The following is a 12,381-nucleotide window of genomic DNA, read 5'->3' on the forward strand; positions in this document are numbered from 1 at the left end:
TAACAGAAGCACACACAAAAAAGCTTAGTCTGAAATATAAAAGATTCTTCTCTATTCCCAGTCTTTGCCATAGAGGCATCCATCATATGTCCTGTATTTAACATACAGTTTAAGTATTCCTGATAGAAGTTACCTTCTGTCACAACTTCTGTTAGCAGAGTAACAGCCCTCAGGACAGCAATTGGTTAGTCAGGAACACCACCACAGCTGTCATTAAGCATTGGAAACGCACCAGTTTGTTTTCACAGGAATCACACGTTGGCCAAGGAAAGATAACTTTAAATTAAATTAAATCAGCACTATATGGATCACCCTTCTCTCCACATATTATACCAGGTTCACTGCTGTGGGACTGACATCCAAAAGTCCATTCTCCAGTATGGGTAACATCCATAAAGCAATTCTTTTTACCTTCAGTCCCCAATATTAAAAAAAAAAACCAAACACCACAAACAAACCCAAACAAACCACCAAACATCCAAAGCAAAACACAATCATACTAAGTGATAGCTTTATTTTCTTAATGAACTAACTAGATCTCTGCAGGTAAGTCATGAAAAGCTGTCCCTTCTGGGCTTCTAATAAAAAAAAGTTATATACACACAGCATAAACAGTATGTTCTCAACTCAGTTTTGTCTAGAAGCAGCAACCCACATTCCAGCCTAGAAGGAAGCCTGCAATGACCTTGAGTTACATACACACATCAGCCAAGCCTCAAACTCCTCTCCAGAATTGAACTCAAGTCATCAAATCATAAGCCAAATTATACACATTTGAGGAAAAAACGACCAAGTCAAGCAAGTCAGCTTCGACACACACACTTCTCCCCTTGTCATTCAGTACAGACATATTCCACAGAGGGGTCGGGAGCAGGGACTCTGGGTCACACCACCCAAAGATGGCAATTGAGGATTTTCTTAACACATGCCATAACACAAACCTTCGGAAACCTGAACACCTCCCTTTTCCTTTGGGTGCTGCTAAACTGTCTTGAAGGGGACACAGGTGAGCACTGCTGGTTTGTGGAGTTTAAGCTGATAATGTATCTCATAAATAAATTGGAAACCTCTAACTTCGTATATTTAAACGGACAAGAAGTATATGTATTTTCCTTGGAAATCTGCTAGCAGTGGTATCTTTTACTTCAATCTTTGCAACAGTTTTTCAGATGCATTTTCTCAGTTCAATTATAACACTTCCTCTGAAATAATTAAGTGATAAAATTAGTTGTCCTTTTCTTTCAAGGGCACAAATATTTTCTTCCTTTGGAGCTTCCTAGCAGTTCAGGGAAAAGTTGAAGCCAGCTACATACTACTTTTGATACAAGTGAGATCTTTCAATATAGTAGCTTCATTTTTTAGGTTAAAGCATTAAAACAAGTTTCATTAAGAGAACTACCAGTATACCTTACAGAGATTAGGAAAACAGTTTGCAGTTTAAAAAAGATGCATGTTCTGGAGGCAATATATTTACTTTGCAATTTGTATAGATCTCTGCTAAAAACATCTGCAGCTACAAAAGTGTTGTGAGAAGTCTCCTACATCAGTATGTTACATGGCAAATTTAAATGTAGACTAAGCTTCGGGCTTTTACATCAGACCGGGATACTGCACCTACCCAGAACCTTATTAGTGGACTGGAAAAGGACAGGCAGCCTACTCTATTTTGTACCAACTACAGGAACTGAAGCTGAGTTTTATGAGATTCAAAGCCAGAAAGAATGTCTGTAACATCTAGTTAGATCACTAATATATCACAGATTCTCAAGCGCTACCCAGACATTGCTGTACTGATCCCAAGGACCATAGTTTAATTAAAGCATTTCAACTCTCAGAAGCCAAAAGCATCAAGTGCCACAGGCAAGAATGTCAGCAACCCACAAGGCCTCTGGAAAGGCAAGCAATGTATTTGATAATACAGACCTAGATCCTCATACGCAGTCTATAGCACTACCCTGTACACAGGGGCAGCAGAAGTTCCTTTCAAGTCTGACTTTTGGGGAAAAAAATTCTTTCCCCAACCAAATCTGGTGCTGTCTGGACCCAGACACGAATGAGAAATGCCAGCCACTCGTATAACAAAAAATATCCTTTGCATCATCACATCAGGGTACTGCTCCACCTTGTCTCAAGTATGCTGGTATCTGGATTCAGATGAAGGCAGTCTAAAATCCCAACACACACCTGACCAGTTAATCACCGAGAAAATAATTTTCCTGCCCTGCCAATGACCAGCAGAAACCAGGGAGCAGCTGACAGGATCACCATCTTGATGATGAGCTGCTAGAGCAAATTCTGTGCAAAGCAAGCAATTCTGTTCCCCTCTGCCTGTGGGGGAAGGTGGGGCTGAAAGGTGGAGAGAAGTGCAGTGGTCGACAGCTTCCCCGACTGCAAGGTGAGAGCAAAACACCACGACTACCTACTCTGAAGTCAAGCTAAAATGCATACGTAATTTCCCCTTACAAATTAAGGGCTAGCGAGTCCATCATCTGCCCCAAGCTGCTGCCTCCATGTTTTAACTGTTTTTACTTTTCAGAAACTACCCCCTTTTTCAACAGGATTAATTTGTCTAACTACAGTTGCCATCAGCTGCTTATTGTGTCTTTATGAATGACTGGAAAGAGACCCTCTCTCCACTACCTAGTATCTTTTCCATATGCTAGGGTCTAAACAAGTTTGCTCTTTTTTTCTACTACACTGTGGGTATTGGTCTCCTTAAAGTTTGCAATTCTGTCATTGGATCAGTTTTGGAGGCCCTACGTTGAAATTTCAACAGTAACACAAAGTTGAAATGGAAGTAATAGAACTGGAAACAGTATGATCCCAGTGGATTTATTAAGCCTTATGAAGGCTTTGAAGTATGCTCATCTCTATTATTGCATATTATTTCAGTAAATTCAGTGGAACTGAAGAATGCAAGCACATTTGAAGAATTAAAACCAGACACAATAATGCTTAGCTACAACAAAACACCTTCCATCCACAGATTCAATTTTCTTTCACTGGACAAGAAAGCACAGAATTACTTACACATGCAAAACCAAACAGGGCCTTTAGGAGAATATAAACTGTTTCTGTTTACAAACAGAAATAACTGTAAATAACTTTTTCCTTTTTGCCACTATAAGGGAAACAAGTTTCAGGTGGTTATTGGTAGGCAAACATGGAAAAAATCCATTAAAAAAAAATTGAAGCCAGACAAATTATTTTTTTGGTTTTAGGAATAACTTCTTGAATGCCCAAAGATTAGGTAAGCAACCAGTTCCTTCTCAGTGCTCATCAACTCAGTTCTCACTTATAATGGGCAGAAATTCACGCCCTAGACTTGCTCCTGTTTGGTAAGCATTCCTCTTCCCGTGCTCAGTCTCCTACTAATGGTCAATCATTCCTAATTTTCAGCTGAACACATCTGCCTACAGAACCTTTTAAAAAAATTAAATCTGTCTTTTCTGTGAGAAAACTTAACAGAAGATTATTTAGAAGCATCTTCTCTATGAAATACTGATTATATTTTCAGGAAACAAAAAAAAAAAAGAAAAGAAAAAAATCAGTCTCAAGTGGAAATTTCAGGCTGAAGCAAACACCAATGCATGGAAAATTCCAACCAAAAGGTTAAAGTCTTGTCAAAATCCTAAGCAAAAGAAAGCACTGAGTTATGACAGAAAGCATTAAGCAATTGTAATGAGAGATATTGGTGCTGTGCTGCTTATAATATAGATGGTATTTTAAAATGTTCTAAGAATATTTGAGAAAAGACATTAGTCATACAGAGTAAGGAGGTTGCAGGATGAATTACTTAAGAATGAAGGGTGATATAACAAGGAGTGTTGGTCTAATATTAGAATAGAACAGATTTTAATTAGAAGTCAAGAAAACATACACAATGATGAGTCAACTGGACAGAGTACATCAACCATGGAAGTGGCTGATGCATCAGAAAATGAGATATTTCATACCAGACTTTATACAGTAAGAGGGCACAAAATGCAAGAGTTATTTCTACAACTTGTGTGAAAGAAAGAAGCATACAACGTTGGAAAGCTTTTCCAGTTCTTCTAAGATACTAACAATGCTTCCCCAAGACCTTGATCTTGACATGTTCTGGGGACAGAGGCTCCAATTCCAAAAGGCACTTCAACTCCTCAACTGTGAACATCCACATTGTCCCAGATGACTTCATTGCAACTGTTCCTTTTTTCAGTAGGCAAATTCTACATCAAATAAAGGCCAGAAGGTTTAACACCATTTGGAATTAAGGAGTAATAGATATAATTCATGCATCCTGTGTCATTCCAGTGTACAACTTGAATGAAACATGTAGTACAGGAGTTCAGAGAGCTAGAAGAAAAGGACAGAGGTCAGAAGATTTTTAAGAAAAGCTTCCCAACAGCCCCTTAAGCAAACAGTACATACAACAGTATGCTACATCATCTGAGATTCTACATGGTCATACAGATCTAGTTACCTCCTGGCTCTTTGAACTGTAAGCACAGCAGTCTGCATCAGTATACATACAGCAGCAAATCATCTGAAACACATGCTCACGTCCCTCACAGAATATGGATGAAGGTATGTGCACATTAAAGTGCTTGCAGCACTACACTAGCACTCCACTATCAGAAAGGCTCCTCTGCATTTTCTTCATGTCATCCTTCTGTCCCTATGCTATGTCCTTAAGCACAGACAGTTGAGCATGGCCTCAAAATTACAAGTTCACAACCTTCAGAGTATTGCAAATCCAGCAACATTGCATAAAGCACTTCTAGCCGCTTCCTGCCTGACACTGTAGCTCTTACTGTGCTGCTTTATTGTGCTGCTGAGGCTGTAGGGCATGTCATTTTTCCCTTTTAGCAGTTTCCTAATGACTCTGCTCAGCTACATAAGTATTTGGAGACAATTAGCAATCTAAAAAAAAATCATTTTCATTTTAAAAAAAAGGTCGGTTTCTCAGTAAAACACAACAGACAAATAGGAACATTAAAATTTACTTATTTTCACTAGATTCAGATTCATCATTATATTATCTTAAAACAGGAAAATTGATATCATCATTGCACTACTGTTATCTCCTTGAAGTCTCTATTCGGTATCCAGGAAAGCTTTGTACTATCCTTTCATAAATACTAGATGAAAGAGTTCATCTAGGTTATCTCAATTCATGGTTGCATTAACAACTACTTTTCAAATGAAATCTCAATATTCACTCCGAATGCTTAATCTCATTCGGACTCGAAATGGGAGGTTCTACAGAAAATTCCTAATGCTTCCTTTCACATGAAATTCACAGGAGCAGGTATTAAAAATTGACATTAGGAGGCTGCCTCTGCCTCCTCCCTGCCCCACAGTGGGCAAACCAACACCTCTCCCACAACTACAAATCTCTGCTGTCCTTCAGGAAAATCACTAATGTCCTTCAACCATTCTGAGAAACTTCGTCATCTACCTAGAAACAGCCTCTGTGCAGGGCAACCTTACAGGAAAATGTTCATCCATCCATCCCTAACTCCTTCTTGGCTGAAGACAGCTTTAATTCAGCAGCTGGAAACCTGGCATCACTACCATACCTACAGTCTAACATCTGTACCTGTGCATGGTTTCAGTACAAAGCAGGATTATCTGCTCTGACAAAGGTTTAAATAGCCCCTTCATCCTGTTACATGGGAGTTCAGTGTACCAGAGCTGCCCACATCTCTTAACAAATCTTCTTTCTATGACCTTCTTACAGACTTCTGCATCTTTATATAATAGGTCATGCTCCTGATTTTTTTGTCCATATTCATTTATAATAGCTATTAAAAATGTATCACTAAACCACAAATCTATGCATAGTATTGAGGTCATGCCTCTTCAGGAAAATTCAGACAAAACAGCAAAAGCGTTTCAGGGATGTCAGCAATAGAAAATTAGAGATCATTTCAGTTGCCATTTTCAGCCTTCTGCAGTCACAGGTTGCAATACATATCTAGTTCAGAATAGTCCACAGAGCATCTACTCAATATGCTGCAGTTCACAAGCGTTTCCAAGCACCCTATAAACAGGTTTAAACCCACAACAAAAGGCCATAAGTGACCCAGGAAGAGAAACATAATGGTATCACCAGTCCTCCCGCAATAGCTACAGATTTGTCAGTTAAAACTCATATACTCTTCAAGTGGGCCAAAAATTTCTGTCATTTTGAGCTACATCAGATATCCCCAAATCTGGTGACCAATTTAATCACAAGCATGTGTGCAAGACAAACCAACAAGACACCTAAGGGATTTCACACCACTGGAATCAGTGGCTCAGCTATGATCCAGCAAACAATTGGCTTCTCACTGTGACACATTCCTATTGCTAAAAAAAAAAACCAAACCAAAAACAACTCACCACACAATGAACCACGAACAAAAATAAAGAGAAAATTTAAGAAATCAACCTAGAAGACAATTATGCATCATGAAAGAAAATTCATCCAACCAGGAGGAACTCTGCTGCATGGCATTAATGTAAACAGATAGGGAACATCATCCAGTCTCCTTTCATCCAGTCTCCATCATCCAGAGCCTCCTGGAGATATCAAAACATCAAACATCCAGTGACTCCTGTGATAATGCGATGTAATGGAAAATACTCAGCTAGGCAGGTAAAGCTATGAGGATGTGGGAAACTCTCAAAGAGAAGGCACGGGGACTGTGGCAGCCTTTTAGCACAGACTAAAAGGTTCAAAGCACAGACTGAGAACTCCTTAGGCAACAGTTTACACCAAGACAGCTTGAGAAACTTTGGACCCAAATAGTTGCTCTCCCCCGTAGACCACCAGCCATCATTGTGCCTGAACTACTTCTGACAGGGAAGGTAAACCAAGCCAAGGAATTGATCTGGCTGAAAAACAGCCTTGGGAAATGGGAGCTTGGCAACAGCAAATATTGCTAAAGGCATTGCTGTATTAAGTCAATTTAATATTCTGTATGATAAGCTAGAGATAGCATGTCACATGAAACTGCAAGTTAAGTTCACCATGCACTTTACTAACAGATCCATCTTTATCAGGACTGTCGACACCATTAAACATCTAAACAGCTTGACTTTCATTCATTAAAAAACAGGTATGCTTTTTCTTTTTTGCTTCCATAGTTACACCAAGTTACGTCTCAAGATGGGGAACATTCAGTTAATGGGATTATTCACATACTTAATAGCATGCTTCACTGCTTTGAAAGACTGGACAAAAATAACTTTTGAGTATGGCAAATTCCAAGACTCTCCAGATACCTTGGAAGTCCTGCCTCTGGGTTTGGGTGTTAGATAGGATAAACGCTGTTTTGCTTTTAGAGGAGAGACTGGGAAGTCCATACAAAGCTCTGAATAAACTGAAAGAAAAATTAAAATGTAAGAAGTTAAATGCTTGTAAAGTTGTGTTCATACTGCTGATATCAAACAGATATATGATCTTGGCTCAAAAAAGAAAAAGCGAGGGCGAGGTCATGAAGTCCATGCAATCATGAAACAAAGCCAGGGAAGGGGGGTGCAGGCAGGGGGAGAAATTAAAGCACCTATCACACTTTGCATTCATCCTGCAAGATGAGAAAATTCCCTTCTCATTTCTCTCCACACTCATGATTAGAGAGTCATGACTGCCTCACCAGCTGTGCCTCTGGCTCATTTTAAATTCAAACTACAATACATATCTCACTTTTAGACTTTTAATAGCAATGCCTTAAAATGCAGATTGCTGGCTAAATTTAGTTACATGATTAAAAACAAATCTAACTCATCTCTACCCAGCAAACCGAACTGCTGCATTCAAGGTGCAATAGAGGACTTAACTCTTCATGTAAAACAAAGTCCTAACAAAAAGAAGGGGGGGTGGGGGGGGAGGGAATCAAAGCACAGTTTAGTGATGCCTCTAAAAAAGCAGGATGCATAAAACATTAACCAGCTATGGAAGACTATCTGTAAATGCATCATAGTATACCATAGGGATTTTGTTCTGTACTTCTGCAAATAAATTCTGCACTATGCTACTACAGCAGTATGAGTCATACACTTTTACCGACTTTCTATATTTATATCTCCATGCCCTTCTGCACTGTTATATGCTTTCTTCCATATAGGCCTCCCTAACCTGGAATTTCCTTTCTTCTGCAGTTCAGCATCTCTTCCTCTAATATTCCCCAGAAAACTGAATAGATACTTCTTTCTAAGCACTTATTCAATTCTTACTGGACACCATTTTGAAAAAGCAACACCCTTCAACTATTATAACACAAGGCATATGCTTTTATTTGTTCACAATTATTTTCTTGTTTCTTATTTCCTTCCTCTTTGTAAACTGACTGCTTAGGCATTTATCCCCTTTGAAGCAAGGTCCAGGTCTTATTTCATTAGACTTAACACAGTACAGTGCTACAGAAAATCTTACTCAAAGATTACAAATTACAATATATCCATGTTTTCTAGATCATTTTATGAAAAGCATTACCTATAGCTCCAATCTTGCAAACATTTGTGAATCTGCCTAATTTGGAGAATACAAGTGATCCTGCTACTCTCAATATCCCATTGCCATCTGAGCCTATCTAAGAAGGAACAGGCATCTGTCTACAAGAGGTAAAGAAAGTGAAGGTAATTAAGTTCCCAGTGCTAATATTTGCCTTGTCAAAAGACTCAAGGGCTTGCTGTAGAAAGACAGACACAGAAATATCACAAGAAATGCTCTGGAACAGCAGGCTGAAGAAGAACTGGGCTTTTTTGCTGTTGTCCACAAGGCGCATTCCCAAGGACAAATATTCAGAGACCATTGTGCACAGAGACTTCACAAGATAACAAGCCTCAGAAGAGTAAGAGTCACAATACCTACAAAGAAATAGGAAGCATTATAAAAATAGAGCATTAGATGACCAATCCTGGGACTTGCTAAGTGGCTTTAACTTTCTCCACAGCTCCAGAAGCAGCTAAGTTCCACATCCAATGGAGTTCAACCCTAACTTTGTGCTGTTCTTAAGAAATAAAGTACAAAGAACAGAACAGTAGCACAAAACCAACAATGGCACCTCCAGAGCCTCCCAGGAGATCACCCCACTTGTTCCGAGTCAGAACCATTAGAACAGCAACTACAATTGACTAAGACAGAGTAGGCTGTTCACCTCAAATAACAAGCAGCTGTAACTGTAGGATTCTCAGTGACAGGAGGAACAAAACAGTCTAAAAGAGGATGGTAAGGAAAATTCATGCCCTTTGAAGTCAAGAGATGAATAATGAGCAATAAGGTGATGTATTCCCTCTGGAATATTATTCCCATTTTTCCCTACCCCCGTGGGGGGGGGCCAGGAACCGCAAGATTCCACCTCAGACTATGGATGGGCAAGATGCTTAACATCAAGGAGACTGCAGGGAGAGAGAGGACAAAAGGTGTAAATAGCTGCATAATGGTGAAAGTATCTAAATGCCATTTATGCCCTGAAAAAAATCCATCATCTACATGAGTGTGCTATCCTGCTAGCAGAGTTCCCTTTGACTCCTGCCTTCTTGTTCCAGCTCAACCTCTAACTCATTGGAATTCACACATTAAGAAACTGTGAGATGTTTTCAGCATTTCAGAGCTACAAGACACAGAGCACGAGGCAGAAGTTTAGATCTGGAAGTCTAAAAACTTAGAAACATTTTAGAAATGTTACTACCTATGTAAATACAATGAATGCAATGCAAGTCCCTCCTGTAAAGAAATATGAAATTCCCTGCAAGAAGGGAATTATACTAGTGAGATTTATTTCTGATGTTTACCAAATGAAGCAATAGCTGTCCACAACCACCTCTGTATAGCTATAGCATCTGTATTTGCTTGCAATGCCAGCACATCTATGTTTAAGGATTACCTAAGTATGTACATGAACAGGGTTGTAATGTAATTGTAATGTAATATAATTGATGTGTTATGCTGCCTGTTAATAAGAGGGGTTTAGATTTGAAAGTGAGAGAGGGGAAAAATAAGAGAACTTTTCTCATTAGGAGTAAGAAGGGAACAACAATGAAGATAAGAACTGGCTCTTCATGGCCTTCTTTTCCCTGACATTATGATGTTGATAGAAAGAAGCAGTATGCTCCCATGTATGCTTCACAGAATACAATGAGATAGGACAGCTTGTAAAGATACCACGAGCCTTCTCCTGCTCTAAAGCAGGTAGCAAAGTGGGGAAGACTCATTGCTTTGCTCTGAAGTGAAAAGCTTAAAAATCAGACACTCAGAAAATAATTTTACATGTCAAGTTTGTGTCTACAGAGCATCAGTTCACTGCAGGGACTTGAATCCCAAGGGCATGGGGTGACCTGATTTTGATGAACACTGCTCCAACACAGCTCTAGTGGATTAGAGAAACTTTAAATAACTACCCTAGATCTTTAAATCAGACACATCAGCAGTTTGTTACATTTCAGCTATCAGCTTCTGCCTGCGTGCATGCCCACAGTGTTTTGGGTTTGTTTGGTGGGGTTTTTTAATCTCTAGCAAAGTGAGCAAGCAAGAAAAGATAAGCACAAAAGGATTTAACACCCTCCTTTGTACTGTGAGACTTGTCAGGATGATTCTTCAAACCAGATGAACTTCTAGTAATCCACACTGCCACCCTTATATTGTCCCTATAGCCTGACCTTCTCTTCTAGCAGTTCATGTAAAAGAAAACAGACAATAAAACTGCTTCGGCCCTAGTCAGCTGTGTCACTAGCAGGCATAAGCCTTAAAGAAAACATTTGTGTACAGGCAAATTCCTACAAAACAACCATCAGCTGTTATAATGTCCAAAACTCAAGATGCCAAGAAATGCCAAACTGATTTTCAGTTTGCTTACTATTTTGGGGTGGAGAGGACAAGTAGGAAGACATACTCCTAAAGGAGTTTCTGTGTATACGTTTTGGGCAGCTTTGTAAAGGTAAGTTTTTAGAAATTCTAGAAAAATAAGATTTCCCATATTCATGATAAAAGGATCTTAGCAAAACTAACATAAAGCACTGTCCCTGAATAGATCTTTGTCTTCACAACGTTTTGTACAATTTTTCTTTCAATTAAATGACACTGAATACAAGTGAGAATGAGTTACCTAAGGAAACCCCACCCCTCCTAGGGTTTCTATTCTGCATGAATCAGATGCTCGTACCTTCTTGTCGTCCAGGTCTTTGTCCCAAAAAAGGAAACTTGTAACTATTGCGAGTACTTTATTCTTATTACATACAGTGTTCCTCATGATACTGGACAGAGAAGAAAGCAGACCTGAACTCAACAAGCTCTTAAATCCAGCAGAACATCCCCAAAACCTAAAGTGCATCCTAAGGGACACAGATAAATGTAATCCCCCTTCATCTGCAGATCTCAGTCTCAGCCATTTGGGATCCACACAGAATATATGTACCTATACTGAGAGACAGTCTTTGCACTGAAGTTCAAATAGGAACTACAAAAAAACAGGAGTTGCACCTGAGGTTCAACTTCCATGCCACAAACTGGGCTTGAAATAGCTCCTTCTCCTTCTGTACAAAAGAGGACTTAAACAACACAAGTGTGCAAAAAAGCTTGCCACCTCCCTTCAAAATTTTCCCTGGGGTAGGAATGATTTGGTTGTTCTTCAGTGCTATTGAGACTGAGCCTCACTTACCAACAAGAGTTTGCTGCACAGCCGCTGGAGGCCAGCTCTGGGTCACACCTCTCTGAGCAGGTATACCCAATGCCTACTGGCAGCTGTTCCTGTTCACTGGCCTTCCTCAAGTTTGTTGGTTTGGCCTTCTTTAGCTTTTGGTTGCAAGTTTCTCAAGGTAGCAGGTTAATCTTGCTAGATGGTGTTAGTGCTCTCACAGTCTGCACTTCCATGTGTATAATTATTTAAAAAAAAAAAAGAGTATCCAAAATATACTGACAAAATGAAAACTGATCTGGAGATCAACACCAACATAATTAAAAGTTAAACAAAACCAATATACATTCCTACTATATAGTAGGAATTAATCATAAGGTTTGGATTTCAACAATATTTATAATCAAAGCAATATTTTTCATGGGCTGTTTTAAAAAAAAACATTAATCTTTTATTTAAGAAAATCAAGCGACAAAGCAGCACAGAAAAAAAAATAGAAAGAAAACTGATTTTGCTTAAGGAACACAACAAATGTTAAAGGATATCAGTTGCTAACCACACTTGTGTATGTACTAGACTCAAGTGCTAAAATATAGACGTCAGTCATGGTATTTTCAGAACGCTCAAAAATCCAGCTAAGTCAGCTGAATGGTTACTAATACACAAAAATTAAAACCCCAGGTACTAGAAGATACCCCATTGCACATACTTTGTTAAGACAGAGATACAATTTCACGTTACAATAGCACAGAGTGTTCCTAGCACTCAAACATGGACA

The 12,381-nt window shown here is 39.1% G+C and overlaps 1 protein-coding gene across 1 annotated transcript in view; it reads right to left on the reverse strand.

Annotated features, from left to right (window-relative positions):
• SERGEF (secretion regulating guanine nucleotide exchange factor) overlaps positions 1-12,381 on the reverse strand; it is a 161,957-nt gene that overhangs the window by 124,557 nt on the left and 25,019 nt on the right.

This window comes from Ciconia boyciana, chromosome 6 (assembly GCF_034638445.1).
Source record: "Ciconia boyciana chromosome 6, ASM3463844v1, whole genome shotgun sequence".
Lineage (NCBI taxonomy): Eukaryota > Metazoa > Chordata > Aves > Ciconiiformes > Ciconiidae > Ciconia > Ciconia boyciana.